Source organism: Abramis brama, assembly GCF_963993115.1.
Source record: "Abramis brama genome assembly, chromosome: 3".
In the NCBI taxonomy this organism is placed as follows: domain Eukaryota; kingdom Metazoa; phylum Chordata; class Actinopteri; order Cypriniformes; family Leuciscidae; genus Abramis; species Abramis brama.
In genome coordinates this window covers 55,712,716-55,731,669 of record NC_139965.1, presented here as the reverse complement: position 1 = coordinate 55,731,669, position 18,954 = coordinate 55,712,716, and the positions used below count along the sequence as shown (strand labels likewise).

At 41.5% G+C, this 18,954-nt stretch overlaps 1 protein-coding gene across 1 annotated transcript in view; it reads right to left on the bottom strand.

Annotated features, from left to right (window-relative positions):
* Positions 1-18,954, bottom strand: part of zfhx3b (zinc finger homeobox 3b) — a 344,899-nt gene that overhangs the window by 176,416 nt on the left and 149,529 nt on the right. Inside the window, exon 3 of the mRNA XM_084107585.1 lies at positions 11,066-11,136. The gene's annotated coding sequence lies outside the window, so the exon portion shown is untranslated. The remainder of the gene's footprint in view (positions 1-11,065; positions 11,137-18,954) is intronic.

The window sequence follows — 18,954 nt, the reverse complement described above, 5'->3', positions numbered from 1 at the left end:
CTCCCAAGCATGGGAATTCCAGAGTGACATTATTACTATGATCAAAACAGACCCTATAAATACCAAAAGCTATGATGAATATAACAGCAATTACAGAGGCACCGATAATTAGAGCAGGAGGAGAGGCAGAGATGGAGGAGCAGGCATTGATGTGCACTGTTTTTGTGTTTTAGGGGGTATCTGAGTGTATGAGAAATTAGGGTGGTAAAGGAATTGCTGCTGATGGTATTCCTCTCAATCAGACCCTAAGGGAACATATACTCTTGCCTTTTGCTCTATCGCTCCGCTCGCTCTCTGTGTCTCTATTCTTGCATCTTAAAAAAGGCATCAAACATCTGTTTTTGTAATGATCACTTAGCCAACAAACAATTAATGGTCTTCCTTCACAGATGTTCCTACAGCTTAAAAAAAAACAAAAAAACGAGACGGCCGGGGCCAGGAGCCTGTCCCAGCGGAGACCCAGTGAACTTACAGCTGCCTCTCATACTCTTTACTTTTCCCTCGTTCAAGCCAGACCTACATTTCCTTCCATTTCTTTCTTTCTTTCGCCCTCTTTCATTCCCTCTCCCTCCTCCTCTCTGGCCCGTCCACGAAAGCATTGCGTCACCAGGATTCCAGAGCACTGGCATCTGTTTTTTTTACGCTTGTGGGAAAATAGCAGCTCATGTTTCCTAAGATGCTTCTCACATTCCTCACCCCGTCTACAGATCACACGGGCCCAATGAGTGGGCCGCACCAGGAGCACAAACACAGCGGAACGGTCTGATAAAGTATGGAGTTTTACTAGCAGAGAACGAGCAAATACCAAATAGTTTTTTTGTACATGTTTGTTTTCTGTGCTCAACAAGGTTGTCAAGGTGATATCTAGGACACCGAATAATTGCATATCCATGTAGTGACATTTTTCAAGTTTCATACTCTTCATTTGCATTAATTTGTATAATCAGTATTCATTGAGGTCATTTGCATTCTGGATGCAACCCAAAGGTCAGTGAATTTAAAGGCTTTTTAAAGGCAGTATTAAACCATAATAGAACTAACACAGAAGTGAAAAAATTATAACTGAATGTCAATGTTAAAATCAACTATTTATGGTAACAACTGGCCAAACTGATTCTATGAAGCTATCAAGAGTCAAAAAGATCAAAATCAAAGTGTAAATATGATGTATTAACAGTAAAAGAAGAATTCAGATCTTGACAGAGTCTGAAAATTTAGCATTGATTCCTTTGATAATAAATCAACAGCTGTATCACTGGCTGTGCTGTAAATGTTTTCAAAGTACTTCAAATTTTTGGAATGGGCAAGGTGAAAACAAGGGCTGAAATCCATTTGAAAGTGAGCATCACTATGTCCTACAATAGGAGTACTCTGATAACATAACAAGAAAAATGAATGCATAGTTCAGTCATGAAACTCTTCTGAGAAACTGAATGGTTCTTCCAAATCGGAAGCCTAGACAATCAATCTTTTTTTCCTATGTACACAAATGTATTTATTTTGTTCCAAACCTGGCCCAGCTCAAGTACTGCGTGTCCTGAGATTTTTCTTTAGGCCTCCTCCTCCCCAGCACCACCTGTCTAGATCTGCTACGAACGGTTCTCCCTAATTTACTGTATTTTTTCCTAACAGCCTCATAAAAGGAAAGTATTCAGTTGCTCACTTTCACATGGAATGACCCTCTGAGTAGTGTCTCCTTTCTGCAGTGCATTCGATGATGCTCAAATGCTCAAAAATGCTGTTTAGAATTCAGATATATGTAAAATATATATCCAGACCTGAACTTTAGCCACTACGCCTCTAAAAGGTTCTTCTGGTCAAATTGATGTTTGAACGCCTTTCCCTCCTGTGCACCTCATGTACTGGGCAGAGTTTTAAAATGGAGTACCACCATTATTGGCTTAACTCAATCAAATCTCCCACCCACAAATACCCTTCTGCATTGCCTAGTGGGAGCCATCTCCTGAGCTTAACTCCACAATATTCAATGCTTTACAAGGCGCCTTCCTTCTAAATCTTTAATGGCGGGGGGTCGAGTAGGTCCAATTAGGAGTTGTAGTCTTCAGGGTCTGAAGACTGGGGGGGGGTGAGGGTGGGCAAAATGCATGGACACAGAATGTGAGGAGAGGGGGAATAGTCATCAATTAGCACCAATGAATCTTAACCTCGCTAATGACCGCTGGGTCCATGTCTAGAGGTCTGCTGGTGTCTGCTGGGATGGCGGGGGGTACAGTCTTCATGTACGTCTCTGGACGTCACAGACTGGCCTAAGGCGATATGCTAAGCCCTCCCCCATATCACACACACTTACTCATTTACCCCCTGTCATAACACCAATTGAGGGATCTGAGCTACATTGAGATTCAATGCATATCCATTCCATGCCGCAACCATCCCCACAAGAAACATTATTTCATTTAATATATTATGCATTCAGCTTGAAAAAGTCTGCAAGCCAGTGTGGCATGTGTTAATGTCTGTGTGGGAGAAAAACTCAATTTCCATCTTAGGTCAAGGGCTTTGGCAACCATGTGGCTACACCATGTTTGGGGTTTGCAATTTACTACAGTAGGAATATGTACAGTATATTAAAAGAAATAGTTATGGTCCTGTTTTCTGATTGGTCAATACAGCATTCCAGCTGTGTTAAAATACAAGATATAGCAAACCATTATTATTGTTGCATGCATAGTAATGTTCTGTTATATCAGGGACTGTATATTTTAGTTAAAGGATGCCACTTAATGAATTTGCTTAGTAAAATAATACAAATCTGTTAACGAAGATATTATCTGTAAACTGTAAAAAAAAAATCAACATTTAGCTCACTATTCATAAAGCAACCTTTAAAAAATCAACCTTAAGCTGACTATATTCATAAAGAATTGTGACTATACTCACAATATTGCATTTGTATGGATTATATATTGGACACAGTTAAAATCGTTTGAAAGTCACTGCATAAAATATTGAACAAAGTGGCATTTTTCGCAACTTTTGTTATTCTGCTAAGTATCTAATGCAATGAAATGAATTTACTTAATAGTGATTTAAATAGGATTTTAATTTTTTTGAACCACTGTATCTCTGACTGAAACAGTGAACCCCGAACTGCATTGTGAAAACAAGACTAGAGGTCCAATGTCCAAACAGTGAATGAGTGCGAGATTGTGCTTGCATGCCTACTGGTTTTCCCGCAGCAACTCAGGCCTGGAGACAGCTTTGCTCCAGATGTCAGTTGAACAATTTTTGTTTGTTCATGTGTCCTGCTTTATGAACCCTTCCTCAGAGAGGGTTCCCGCTTTCCGCCGGAGTCTTCAAGTGGCTCAATTAGAACACAAGACAGCCCTTGTCTTTGCCAAACTGGAATCAATTTAGAAAAGCAACCATTTCACCTCAGATTAAGCCATCCAGTGTCTGTTCTATGGCATGTTAACCTTTGCTAGGCTCTCTATGGAGACTGGCTGGCTAGATGATGCGCTTCCCTAATTAAAGGCCTTGACGTCAAACTCCCAGAGCTGACTGAGTGACTTATGTTTGAACCCCTAGCCACAGGTCAGCAGAAGTCTTTCAGAAATCTCATCACCGTTTTGTCAGCCCAACTCTTTTCTCTCACTGTCTATTTCCTTGTAAATTCCATTGATTCTCTCGTGCTCCTGTTAACCTATTTTTCTCATACACAAGCACCCACTCACTGCACTTTAGTTCGAATTTTGGACACCAGCCACAGGCGTCCAGTTGGCACCGGGCTTTATCTGCTGGAGGCTTTGAAGGCGGTTGAGCCACATCAGGCATTGGCTTCCTTTGACTCCCTCTTCAGACAGGACACGGAGGCCAGAACACTAACAAACAAACACTTTCACTGATCATGAACGGCAAGATCAGACATGTAAGACTGCCTCCCGCAGAGAGACCGAGAAGAAAGACAGGCAGTGACTTCGCACAGCGCCTTGTAGTCTTGGACAGTAGCCTGGACACAGCTAATAGACAGGGCGACCGGTGAAGAGGCACCTCTACATGTTCAACTGAATCCTCTGGCCTTTTATACACACTTGTTTCGTTGCGCTAGGAATGCGCTCCGCCTGACCCCAGGGCACTCATCCAATCAGCTCGCTATCTCCTGAAAGGGCCTCCATAATAGTGACATTTTTCCACCTCGTCAATAAGTGGTGAAAGCCAACCTCCACCCGCTACTTGACCATTTAACTTCTTTGTGAAAAGGCCCTTTCTTTCTTCCTCCCTCTATTTCTCGCTGAAATCAATAAAAGTGGAGCGAGGAATAAGGCTGATCCAGAACTCACATTAAGCGAAGCGAGAGAGAAAGAACTAGAAAAATAGACCAAGGGAGAGATGTGGCTTTTCCATAGGCCTTTATACAGCACAGTCCACAAAAGCATATCATCATCATCATCAACACTTACTTACTATTCAGCACACCCCGAGGACACATTTACACCCACAAACACAAGCACAGATTTATGACTCATACCATGCGTATAGATAAACATACATTTGCACGCCTTAAACACAAAGGGGGGGGGGGGAATATTATATTCTTTAATATCTCAATAATCTTTACTGGGCTGCAATGAGATTAAATGGAGAGAAAATTGAGACTTTTACTTTAAATAAGTCTCTTGCTTCGTAGATGTTTCTCTTGAGACAAAAACCTGAGGAATCTCCTATTTGGTCTAGTGAGAAGTCATAATAATTTCAATGAGATGTAGAAATCATAAGATATTGTAAAACACATAACCCAAACCTAAACTTAACCAGAATGCACAACCCCTAAAACTTGAAATTTATTATTAGTATTAGTATGTATAAAATAAGCATTAACCATGACTAAGAAATGCTAGTTCGTGATGCATTAACTATTGTTAAAAATTAAACCAAATTTCAAAATATCATACGTTTTTTTTCATCTCAAGTTTACAAGTTTATTGTTGAGAATATGTGAATATGCTAGCATCCAGCTATAGGGTATCCTCCTCTTGTGATTCTCAGTGATGTTGCGACCCAAAATTTGGTTGGAGGTCTATTCTGTTTGAGTCGTAGACATCAGGGGAAAAATGATGCTAAATGCAAGAAGAGAACACTTTTATTTACGCATGTAATTGTGCATAGCTATAATAAACATGCAATTGTTCATATATAATAGCAAAATCTAAATGAGTACTTGAACGGAACATTTCTGAGAACTCTCCTGAGATATGTAGAAGCACCCTTTGAGCAATACAGTTGTCCTCTGACAGACAGAGAAAAGGGAAAGAACAAGAGAGAAAAAGGAAGATTTGAAGAGAAAGAATGAGAGTGAGAACGATAAAAAGATAGAAATCCGCACCTCTGAATCATTAAAGAGATATCTACAAACAGACAAGCACTCTTGTTAGAGTTTCCTTTATTTTGCTGCTAATGATATACACTTGGCCATCACTCATTTGCCAGCTGTGTTCACACCTCATCACTTGTGCACAATGATTGACAATAATGGCGGTAGAGTGAAAACAAAATGTCTCCCAAGGAGGGAGGGAAGTGGAGGAGAGATGAGCGCGTTAGGTTTCGTGAGCGCACATGGATGCTACGATGAGCATGGCGCTTTGTTTGGTTCCACTGGCTGAGCTGAAATTGATTTCTGTGTGAGGCACGCACACCCCAAGCCCCTCTGCATTCTGATGGAATAAATAAAACACCCTCTTATGCACCGTGAGGAAGGGAGGGGGCATATGAAAGAATAAAACGGGAGAAAACAGAAGCAAAAGGAAAATAATGAAGAGAAAAGAAGGAACAGAACCAGGAAAAGGAGTGAGAGGATAAACACTGAGACGTTACAGAGATGAGATGGAGAACAAAAAACTGGAGTGAAGTATATAGATCTAGGGCCTTCTTTTACAAACAGAGTGGGTGACCTAGACTGGTCTAGTATGGTGGTTCTTATCTATGATGTAGTGAGCCAAAAATGGGTGACAGGTCTGTTCTGATTGAGTCTTGAAAAGCAGGAAAATACAAAGCTAAACACAAATAATAAAATACAACTTGTATATAATAATATATAACTCAAAATATAGTCAAGCATAGTTAGCATCGTAACATAAACATCAACTTTTAAATGGGGGGGGAGGGACAGTCTTCCTATATCCTTTGTTGCTGATGTTAAAGGCTGAGCATCCAATCAAACTGTACGGTAATGCAAAATTTTGCACATACACACACACACACACAAAAAATAGTGTTCATGTTTTCCTAGTTTTCGTATTTTTAGGCACTTCATGCTAATATTAATAAATTCCAATGGGGTTAGCATTTCAAAGCAGACCTGATGCTAAGACTATCTCTGGTCCAATTAGTTGGGAGGTAAGTAGCTTTTATGGTTAATTAAAAACACCACATTAATTAAACAGACTCCCCATGATGGCTTGACCAATGTGACTTTGCCCAAGGCTATCAAATATAGTGTTTCAAGGCTAGTGCCAGAGGAGAAGCGCTAGAGCCGCTAAACACTAAGTGGTGTGAACCTACTTAAAGATAATATTTCTTTTTAAATTCCATCCATCATAAAAACAACAAAAAAACATTACAGACACAGATAAGTTCCATGTGGTGCGTGGCAATGCAAAAACGGCACTGAGGTCACATCAGTACTGGCATATATATACATTTTTAAACAATGTATTACATGCTTAAAAGCTGATTATTGTGCACAGCCACAGAAAACAAGACACTGACAAACTAATAAAGTTTAAAGTAATGATCAACCATTTCATTCACACAGACGCTGATGTGCTGCCTCTGATGCTATGTTATTAAACTAGCTTATTCCATTTATTTTGGTGGGTTGGCGGATTCTACAGCTATTATGCAGAATCTTCACAAGGAATTTGGAAACAAGCCACCTCAACTTGCTAAAGATTTGAGTCTACACTACAATGATATGCACTGAAATGCAATCGTGAGGTGCCTAAAGAGCCCTACTAAATACACCATATGGAAAGGTTATATTTTTGTGACTGAAAACTTTAAAGCAATAACCTGTAATCTTCTTTCTAAATTTGCTAAACTACATGGCAGCTGCTGATAAATTTTAAGAATTAAAGCCTGATGCAGCAGTTTAATTGTTCTAGGTATCTTTCCATCATCTTTGTAAAGGGGTGCAGATCAGATTTGTTGCTCAAACACTGATGAATGACTGATGAATGCTAATGATCCTTTACTGTCAGGACTGTGGGGATGTCAAGGACGAGTCCTTCTCCATCATGAATGGAGCTCTAGATGAAAAGATTAGCAGTGAGCTGAGTTTGCTGTGGTTAGCATCTCTAAGTGCGAGGTGGGAAAACTTGTCTGTAGGATCCGCAGCGCCATTCAGAGAAGTAAGATCCCAGCACACGTGCTCAGGGACAAGGGCAGCACTCGGTGTGTTTTAGTCTGAGATCTCCCAGCACAAGCTCACACGGGAACAGGGGGATCTGTGGGGACGTGTTGTTTGATAATGCTGATATAGTTGGAGCACGGTCCCAGGAGTCACACAGAGAGTCGGTGAAATGGAGCAGGGTCCAGAGGGTATTCCATGCCAAAGGGAACCTGCAAAGCAGGTGGGCCGGGAGTACGGGTGTCCTCGTGTAGCAAGAAGCGAACAAGGGGAGGAGGGACGACATGACATGACATGGGCTCGTTAAGAGCCTGGCACTGCCTGCCGCCTGCTAATTTATGCAAATGAAGGTTACTGACTCATGGGAGGTGGGATGTCGGGGGGCGGGTGCTGTCACAGTTTGGCTGGCAGCCAACGGTGAGCAGTAAAAACGGTGCCGCTGCTACAGTGGAGGTGGCGGCGTGTGAGGCTGGAAAGTTTGCCTGTGCGCCGCAGGAACGAAAGCGGGGAGCTGCGTACCAGAGCAACGTACCCCGTTAGTTGCCTGGCAAGGCGGGCAGAGAAGCAACCAATCACGGGCACGCTGCCTCCTCTACCCTGGCCGAATGGCATCGCCCTCACGGCCCTCCCCTCGCTCACGCTCCTCCTCTCCACCCCATCGCTCGGTTGCCCGGGATGATTTTATAAACATTTTGCCAGCCGATCAATAGCCGTATTGATCAGGCATTGTGAGAGTGATCCGTCTAAAACCCCCAGCAGCCTGCAGCTCTAAGAGAGGGAGGAGCGAGGGAAAGAGAGAGAGAGGCTGCAGAGAGGACTAGGAAAGGGAAAGAGAGAGAGGAAAGGAGAGAGAGGCTGCAGCCACAGAAGAGAGAGGTAGAGGGGAGAGAAGGGGAGATCTCACAGAGAGGCAGAAGGAGGCAGTGCTGAAGGTAAAGCAGTTTGGTGTGGACGTAGAGAAGCGAGCAGGAGCAGCCATTGGGACTGCGTTAACATGCATTCTAATCGCTTTCTCGTTAAGCCGCGGAAGGGAGGGGGTGACTAATGAGTCTCGCCGTAAGTATACAAAATAATTTACGGAGAGAGAGGAAGTGGGCGAGAGAGGTAACGTATAAACGAAAACAGGCACAGGTTTGGCCTGGTGAGTAAATGAGCGTATGTGTGCGCAGGGGGAGGCGGAGGTGTGTAATCGCTGTGGGAGATGGTACGCGATTAATTCTGATTGCTTTGTAAATTTAATTATCATTTATTCTCTCTAGGAAAAAAAAAACGCCTGTGGTTGACGGGAATGGAGTCGCGTACCATAAAATTTACCTGCGAACGACTATACCCGATGACTTCTCGCTCATAAGGAGGCCTGCTAAATACGCCGGTGATCACTTCCGAAGGGAATTCATAATGAGAAAACAACATACCGAAAGCAGGTCCAATGCATTTGATAGCCTTGAGGATAAATGCGGGCCACTTTGAGGATTTTGGTGCCTGATCTTTTCGTAAACCCCAACTGTGCATCAATGGATCATGGGGGGACATTCAAAAATGGGATATTACTCATTGGACGTGTACCAGTTCCTCATTCTTGGAGTATAGACACTTTCAACTTTCTACTGACTGAATTTTTTAAGCTTGAGCACGTTTTGGACAAAAGTCTGGATAACAAACAGAACGGAGAACAATGGATGAGGAGAGGGCTGTTTAGAAAATCAGGCCTGTCTTGCCACTCAGTCACATGACTCACCAGGGGGGATCAGACACAAGAGCCCAAGGGAGGCCTGTATTGATCCAGACCAAAGTGTATTTCAGCAGCACTGTGGTTATGCTCAGCTGATGTGATCAGGGCTGATTGAAGATCAGGCCTGGTCTTCAGGCCATAATGAAGAGAATTGATGCAGGATGTCGGACCACTGATCACCTATCAGCCCACAATCTAAAACCAAGTGAATGAAGCCCTGTCTCTATTTAGATGAATACCTTTGTGTAATGGAAACGTACACTTTAACACACACATTCAAGGCGTACATCTCTGGCATGACACCATGCTGGTTGTAGTGCCCTAGTTGCCAACCAGCATTGAAACATGGATCTAAAAGAGATACAGTGGTATAAAAACCTATATTATGGAGTTGGAGACAACAGTGGATTGTGATTATGATTGAAACTTGTTCACCCAAAACTTCTGTCAATGAATACTCAAGTTGTTCCAAACCCATATAGACGAGTTATCTAGCAGAAAATTCAAGCTTCTTTTCTCTATACAATGAAAGTGAATGGATGGGAATCAGAGGTAATGTGGTCACCACTTTCAATGTATGGAGAAAAGCAGCTTGGATATTCTGCTAAATATCTCCTTTTGTGTTCCACACAAGAAAGAAAGTCATAGAGGTTTGGAACGACATAAGGGTGCATTTTCATTTTTGTCTGAACTATCCCTTTAAGTGGTTACACAGACACACCACAGGTTATTAGCATGATTATGTTATCTGTGCCTGATTCATTGCAGTAGGTGCTACATTAGAGAAGTTGTGCTGTGGCTCAAAATACCAAAACACTTTACTTATACAACTAGACCTTAATAGCTTAAGTTTAGATTCAGGTTTAGGCTGTTAGTATCATCCACTGACTTCTTTTAAAGATGGAAAAATATATTATTGTGCAATTTTAATGTTGGGAATACAGTATATTTTTAGAGAAGCATGAAATGTATACTTTATATTAATTTATACTGTACAAAAAGAAACCAAATATTACATGCAAGCTTTATTTTTCATAAAATATTTTTTTTAACTCAATGACCTCATTCTATAAGTAATCTGCAAAATGTCGTTCCACTTTAAGGAGCACAAGAAATGTACTTGTGAAGAATGGGAGAAATAAAAAACAGAATTAATTGTGCAGAAATCCTTAACAAGTCAATAAATTACGGCAATTAGCAAAAACACAAAGGAGATGGCTCCCTTGAGACTGTGATGCAGAAAGCTTCAAAACGAAGGGATCATTAGTAATCTGTGCTAATGCCACCATAAGTAAAGGAAAAGAAGACGGATAAATTAGGGAATTAAAAGACGAATAAGGGAACAGGGTGCAATAAACAAGGAAAAAGCAGAATAAGAAATGATTTCACTTCCTTAGGCCAGTGTTGCAGCAGACAAATATGTCAGTGGGCCACAATAGACTATACGTGCACACCTGTGACTGTATGACTGTGTGTATTTGTGTGTGAGTAAAGTGATCAATAAGAGCCTGTGGCAGTGTGTGTCTGCCAGTATGTTAGCACTACATTACGACTGGATTACAGAGATTCCGTTGCAATGTGCGTGCGTAAGTCCTGCTGAGGGAGCGTTGGCCTGGCCCTGAGACAGGCAGTCTGAGGTCCACCTGTGTGTGTGTTAAGCCCGAACCAGCTGTAACAGTTCAGACTACTACTCATCGCAGCATTTCTGGCTGTGAGAGACCGTCTGTTGTTATCTAAACACTGCGTAAAGACCTGAGAGGCCACTGTAAGCGAGTGTGTTTTTCCAGATCTGTCATTTTTGTAGTAGGACAGAGTCTAATCAGATCTCTAGTTTCGATTTGACACGTGAACTTGTGATGTGACGCTGTCACTCATGTCTTGCGTGTGGTCTAAGCGGGTGTAAAGACTCATGTTAGCCTCATTCACTCAGGTGCTGCTGGGAAATCTGTGTGAGTGGGAGTACGTACCGGCAGGCCACCGGAGATCCAGCAGTGTGCACCGTTCAAACACCGTCTCCCGTCACAGAGCGGATCCAAATCTAGAACACAGACACACAGAAATACAAAGAAAGACGTGTGAGACATGAAAGAAACAGATGCAGTGGGACAGTATTAGGATTTTTTGGGGATATAAGTGACAGAGCTTCTCATTTGGACGAGTTTGTGCTTTCACATTTTCCGCACAAGCACGCAGTGCAGCCGATGCGCCCGGGCCTGGTCTAATTGTGCTATTACTAATTCATGTTTATTAATGCAGTGATGTGTGAAGGTGACGGGGACAGATTGCCGCTGTTGCTGTGGTGCATGTTTGCATGCGCAACATCAGCTCGGGATACAAATAAGCGCATATACACACATGCACAAACACAGCTTGACTGCTTACCGCCGATGCCAGGTTGCATGTGTTTCTCAGGCCTGCTGGCATAGACAGTCGGTGAGCTAGCCGGAGGGTTGGAGGAGGGGCTGCTGATGGCCCCGTGCCAAGAGCCTCTCGTCCCCCTGTGCCCTTGGGCATCTGTTGTAGAGTTATTGTTTTCACTGGCACGCAATTAGTAACACTACACATTTATTTAGCACTGCTCTAATGCTCCATAATTAGCTTCAGGCCTCAAACAAGCACCGCCTTTCCTGCTCTCCCCGCCGCGGCAGTCGTGATTCAGCGCAAGCGATGGGAAAACGGGCCAGAAAAGTAGAAGAAAGCGCGAGAAAGAGAATTACTAGAGTTGCTAGCAGGGCCAGCTTGTGTGTTGGCTCAGCATTTCTTAAGAGCTCTTTAGGGGCCTGTTGGCTGAGCAGTGCGTGCGTACAGGGAGGAAAGGGCAAACACGGAGCGGTTACACTTTTATAGAATGCTTTGTGGAAAAACACCCCTGACACACACCTCAGCACTGCAGCCCTGTTTGTCACAGGGCCCAAGGGGCCGCACTGGCCTCTCGCATGACTGTGAGCAATGACCTTCCAGGGCAGCAGTTTAAGAGAGTACAGCAACCCCACCTCCTCTCCTGTGCTGCTCTCTGGGAAATGGAGTCTCACACCAGCATGCATATGGGCTGAAATGCAGATGAGAACATGAAACAGAGAGAAAAGTCAGACACATAAATAAAGTGCTCATATACTTGCGAGTAAATGCCATTAGATTTCTCCAAGAATTTCTGTTTAGTTTTACGATAACGGCATCTACGTAATTACTGTAGTTAGATTTTACAGTTTGTCATGAAATGGTCTCCACCAATCACCATTAAAGAATTTATCAATAGAATTTGCCACTGGATTTTGTCAAGATTTGCCAATAATTTCCAATCTTTTTTAAAGCATGAATTCCATTTGAATTGACACTTAATTGCATTAGAATGTTGCTAAACAAATATTATTAGATTTTGCCTGGATTTTCCATTCTTTGCAAGTAAAATAATCAATGACTGTTGTTACATTTTTTAATTTGTAATGAAATATGCTCTACTAATTCACATTACTTTTTTTCAAGAATTCCCATTAGATTTTACCAATAATTAGCATTAGAATTTTTTTAGTATTTTTTTTTAGCATTGCCAATAATATATATATATATATATATATATATATATATATATATATATATTATTTTTTTTTTTTTTTTTTTTTTTTTAACAAGAATAGCCATTCGATTTTTACCAATCATTAGCATTAGATTTTGCCATTTGATTTTGTCAATAATAGTCATTATATTTTAACAGGAATTGCCAATAGATTGTTAAAATTTGCTTTCAATATTTTATTTGGATTTTACAAATAACTCTAACCATATTTTGACAAGAATTGGCAATATTTCCATTAATTCTATTAGATAATTGACATTACATTAGTTTTGCCAATAATATTCATTACATTTTGCAAAGAATTACCTTCATCGAGATAACTGCCATCTACTTTGGCTAGTATATCTACCATATAGATTGCGGATAAAAATAAACAAAATAAATGTTATTGTTTTGTGGGTGTATATATGTAATACTAAAATGCTGTGAAGAAAATAAATATAGCAATATATGGAAACGTTATGTGCCTCAATTTTCCGCAGTGAAGCTGATGTCTCATATGTATATTGTTTATGGAAACAAAGGTCAAAACCAAGTTCAAGTCAATGTGCATATTGCATACATATTCATGCGCTGGCTATATCAATCTATTTCAGCTGAGGCTAGTGGGCGGAGCCCGCTGATGAGGTCAAAAGGGACACAGACACATGAATATCAGAAGCACACATTCACAGCTGCATCGTACCTGGATGCACTCATTACAGGATAAGCAAATAAACCAAAAGGTTGACATACAATTCCAAAATGCAGGTCGTAAAACTGAATTTATAATGTTGTCATATGAAATTCATTCAAAGCATGAGTTATTTTCCCAGCTGCCTGCCATTCTGAAAAGACAATACTCAATGGAATCAAATTAAAGAATTGCATTCTGTCTTATCAAAAGGGAAAGGTCCTTGTCCACAGAAATCACATTCAGCAAAACTGACCCCTGACCCATTTCATTTTAGTATGACCGCCATTATCCAGCAGAAAATTAGAAACGTGCTGCTATTGTCTGGTCCCGTGGTGAAGGCGTGGTTACGAAAAGATAAACTCAGAGTCTACAAAAGAGCAGCAACTGGACCATTCAAGAATCTTAAACTGAAAGACTACATGCTACCTGACAGAGGCATTGGTCTGCTGAGCGTGTGTGTGTGTGTGTGTGTGTGTGTGTGTGTTAATCTTTATGCTGTGTATGGGAAATGGTTATGCAATTTTACTTAATTTTGCAAAAAAGACTGGGTGTCCTTATGGTTACTTTTGTGTTTCTACGATATATTCAAAATAAAGAGAATGAATCATCTAAATTTGAGACTCTCAAGTGCCAAGAAGGAAGGGAGAAAGGGGGATGTCTCCGGTCTCCATGGGCAACCAGGGTTATGCTGTCTTTTCTTGTAAACATACGGAGAATAAGGACAAAGCGTCTTTTGGTAACAAAGCCATTACATGTCAATGAGTGAAGAGGTGACATGGTTCCACGCAGCTTCTCTGCATGGAAGCGCCCGGAATGCTCACTCACACACACACACACACACACACACACACACACACACACCCATAAATATGCAGACGGATGTAATGTCCCTCTCTTCAATATAGATCTACAATAAAAAACAGTACTGCATCAGTGCACACATTCAAAATCTGAATATATAAAAACTAAATTTACTTTTTGTCCTCTGAAACAGCAGGGTATCAGACTTCTCGTCTCACATATGTATCTCCCAAAATATGTGAATATATTAGTCTTATTTTTGGGTATTCAAAAGGCTAAGTACTGTCCATTCTAATGCACATGTGCTAAATGTGAGGGGGCACAGGATGCAGACGTTTTAAATGTTATATTTCCATGATTGCTTCTCGTTCCCCATTTCCTGTCTATTGTGAGGGTGCAGGAGGCATTGTGTGGAGCGTCTGTGCGTGCGCGGGGCGGGTCGGTTCAGAAAGGACATCCCCCTGGGATCTCAGAGCAGCCCCATCTTTTATTAATCAGAGGCCCCTGCGCCACACTCCACGCTTATCACATTTAACAGCCTCAGATGGAGATGCGGCTCTGGGTGGGGTGCCTCCGCTCGAGCCATCTAGAACGTGTGTATGCGGGACGGGACGGGGGGGGGATTGGGTGCGGACCCATCATGCACCTCCATCACCCAGCTATTGGGCCGAATCACAATACAGCAAATTACCTTCTGCTGACAAGAAAAAATGAGCAGGTCTTCTGTATGGGGGGGGGGGGGGAAGGATTGCCAAGAAGAGGTGACACATTGATTGCTTAGTATGCGTATCCTGCGGGCACGGGGTTCGCAGTCTTCCTCTTCTATATAAATGTAGAAGCAGGGGAACAGAGCAGGTGGAGTGGAGGAGAAATTGAAATGCCATGTTAGATTGGAGGGTCTGCTCTCAAACTGGGCGGCCCGACCAACAAATCCACAAACACAAAGGTCTTGGGCGAGCAGATGAAAAGGTAAGGTCCGTGTCGTGCACACAAGGCTCTAAGATGTCGTCCCAACACCCTTCCCTTCTTTTTTTTGCCTTGTTCGTCCTCTTTCACCCCCCCCCCCCCCCCCCCCTCGTCTCATGTATGTCGTAGCTCAGATGAATCAGTGTCAGCGGTGTTGAGAGCACTTACTGTCAACCCCAGCGCCCCGGGCCACGCCACTGATGGACACAAACTATAAAATATCACCCCCCTGGGGAGACATTGTTCAAACTCTCCCCCACAGCCCTGAGGTGAAGAGCTCACTCTCTCTTTCTCTAACTCACTTTCTCTCGGTCTGTACATCTGGTTTTGGATGACTTACATGTAGATTTTCGTGGCCATTAAGCCAAAATGCAGTTTCTTTGGGACTGGGCTATTGAGATACAGCGGTGCAGCTCGAACCCTGTCAAATTGTCGGACTTCTTTGTGCTGCTCCACGCTGGAGCTTGGTTAAATGACACAACAGGAATCGTAGATCTGAGACCTCTGACAGCTGAAGACTAGAAGACAAAAGCAGAAATCTTGATGTCCACTCCAGGTTTAAATAATGTAGCAGGGTGCATGCTGGGATTGCCATCAATCCCAGTCTCTGATGATGGCACTTATTTCAGCTGATAAGTGGAATAGAAAGCGAGAGGGAGCCGAGGCAGACTGGAAAGGGGGGGATGCAGGGAGGGGAAAGGAGAGAAACACCCCCCAAAACTACTCCTCCAGTCTATATGGGTCATTGGGCTTCAACTCTGCTTTTTGCATTTACAAGGTCAACAACCAAAACACTTTCTCTGTTGAAGTGTGCATGCTTCTATATGAATGTGTGAATAAATGTGTATAAGGGTCAATGACATGACCCTAGTTATCATTAAAATGACTTTTTGCATTAAAAATGCAATTCAAATTGCATATTTTTGGGGGGCCAGGGTGATATAATTGTTCTGATATCAATTACATTTTTGAAAAAAATAAAACTAATAATATTAATAATAATAGAGTAAACCAAATCAGAGTAATGCAGAAAAATAATATATATATACTGTAGCTCTGAGGATGTGTGTGTGTGTGTGTGTGTGTGTGTGTGTGTGTGTGTGTGTGTGTGTGTGTGTGTGTGTGTGTTTTCATTTTTTATTTTTTTTCCTTACATTGGACATGCTTATTCATCACTGACCCATAAGGGTCAACATCACTGTAAATGTGTTACTTTATCTCTAATATTACTAATATTCGGACCGAAAGCAATGATTGGACGAAAATGTTTTGGTCCTGAGACTTCCACAGACGATATATGTAATGTTTTTAATATTTAGACCACTTCTGTTATTGATTGCTATCAGGATGTGAAGAGAGTTTCAACCAGAATCACAAAAAGTGTTTATGAAAAAAAAAATGCCTACCCTACCTTTAAATATTGACAGTTGATTTCTAGTTCCCTGGAAAACTGTCTGTCGCCACTTGACTTATTGAATCAAGCCATATTAGCAGGTAAACGTCAGAAAGATTAGTGTGCATTAAGATGCTGGCAACAGCTACTGGCAATGCATTATATTTTGTGTGTGTGTGTGTGTGTGTGTGTGTGTGTGTGTGTGTGTGTGTGTGTGTGTGTGTGTGTGTGTGTGTGTTGGGGAAACTGCTCTAATTGGACCTGTTTACTGCACTGGCACACAGAGAGTTCTGGGTTTAGGTCTCGAGTGGGCGGGAGGAGGCAAACACTCTAAATGCACTGGATCACGAGCAAGTCACTGATTGCAATTTCTTCCTCTCTTTCCTTTTCCTTTTCTTTCTTCCCTTCTGATCAGCCTGGTTTAATAGTCTCACAGGAGCACATCTATCTGACGGTAATGTGAGAGTCAAGCCGAACTACATAACAAGCTAACTTGTCCAAAAGTCCTCATTACACATAAACATTACATAACTAAATGCAAGCCATCAATAGTTAGATGCTTAAAAAAACCCGAAGGTTAATTCTTCAATCGATAATGAGTCGCTCAGGAAGTCTGTAATGAGTTTATTTCAGCAAATATGAGGATATACAGAGAACAGCCATAAATAAAAAATATTACATTTTTGAAAAGAAAACCTTCAGTGTAATTGGCAAAATCTTTTAGTGTATCTTAAAAGTTTAAGTTTTCTTATTGATATTTAGATATATATACACACATACAAACACACACAAATGTGAGCATAATTATCCTAAATGTGAACAGTTTCAAAAATGTTCCACGAACGATTTATAAAACGTCTGCATTCACAAAATGTTCTTAAACGTGTTCAAGCGCATCAGCTCCACCGACAGAATGACCGCAGATATCTCCAGAAACACTACGCACTCGCACTCACCATCAATGGCCAAGGAAATACAAGCATGCTCTCGAAAAAAGGCAGTTTCTGTACAACATATTTGTATAGGCATTTGTTTTTTTTCAGGATAACATTAACCCTTAAACACATACCTTGGGTCTTTATTGGCCCGGGACGTCATTCACTGCCCTCGCCCTCATTAATTTTTTTACAGTTAGACATTAACCTTTTTAGTGTTCCTCAGTCTATCCATTATTAACAATATAACAAGAAAAAAAGTGTATAGGGTTGCTAGTGACCAGAAGTATGTAATAGTGTAAGTTTTTTTTTTTTTTCTGCGCAACAATAATTTAACTTCTGATGACTCAATAAGTACAATTCAACTTTATTCCTGAAGGTAGCCATGTCTGATACACAACACTGATGTGATATTTCACTCATAATTATCGCAGGCATTAAACAAAAGCATACTCAAGTATCATCAGCAAAACTTGAAATGGCTCAGCAATTTACTGCAGAGCAAGTTCTGTACGCAATAAAATATTAGTCACCGTCACTTGATGGTGGATCTGGTGAAGAAGCTGTCAGCGACCAAAATACTGATTTGACATTGAAAATGATAGTTTTGAGAATATGTTTGAGATGGCGAATATGAGCTAGATGCTGGTTGTACTGGGGAAATGAACTCTGACGATGACAGTGATGAAAGCATCTGATCAAATTTAACCCTTTCAAGTTCCATAATGCTGGGTACACACCACAATATAATCGGGCTGATTTTGGGCCGATTTCCCCCCTTCCGACAATCCTAGCTATGTCCCGATTATCTTGATGGTTCAACAGATTATTTTATCAGATTTTCCCTTGGTGTGAGGTGTGTTAAGAGTGTCCGAACCTGCTCGGGAGAACGTCGGAGCCGCCCCGATCGCGAATCGTAAATATTCAACATGTTTAATATTTACGATCAGAAATCCTGATGTGTGGGGGGAACTCCGAGGACAAACGCGCGCACGTTCTGGAGATTATCACGTGAAACAAAACAATATCCAATCAGAAAGCGAGATGATGGAAGACACGGTCATTCTCACACACACACACACACTTGCAGGAAGCTGAGTGTTAAGGGTTCAGTGAGGTTCTATAGAGGGATTAAATAACTTTTTCTAAAGAGACAATAAATCCAATAAAGAATAAATAAAGACAATAAAGAATTAATATATTTCTGTATAAAAGGTTATATATGATGGTGGGTACAATGTTTTGTTTTTTTTTCATGTGAATTTTCTGTGAAAATCATTCCAAACACTATCATCGCAATTTCTTCCTGCATATCATCCGCCTTGCTTAGCCTATTCTGAAGTCTCGCGAGATTTTGCGAGATTTCCTGTGTTCACAGTCGAGACTCTGGTTGAAAATCTGTTCATGTGTGGTGTGCTGCCTTTGTCACATCATGGCACACCACACACTATAGGAGCAAAACGCTTAAATCTAGGATTTTTTGTCCTCATGTTTGTGGTCTATCACATTTT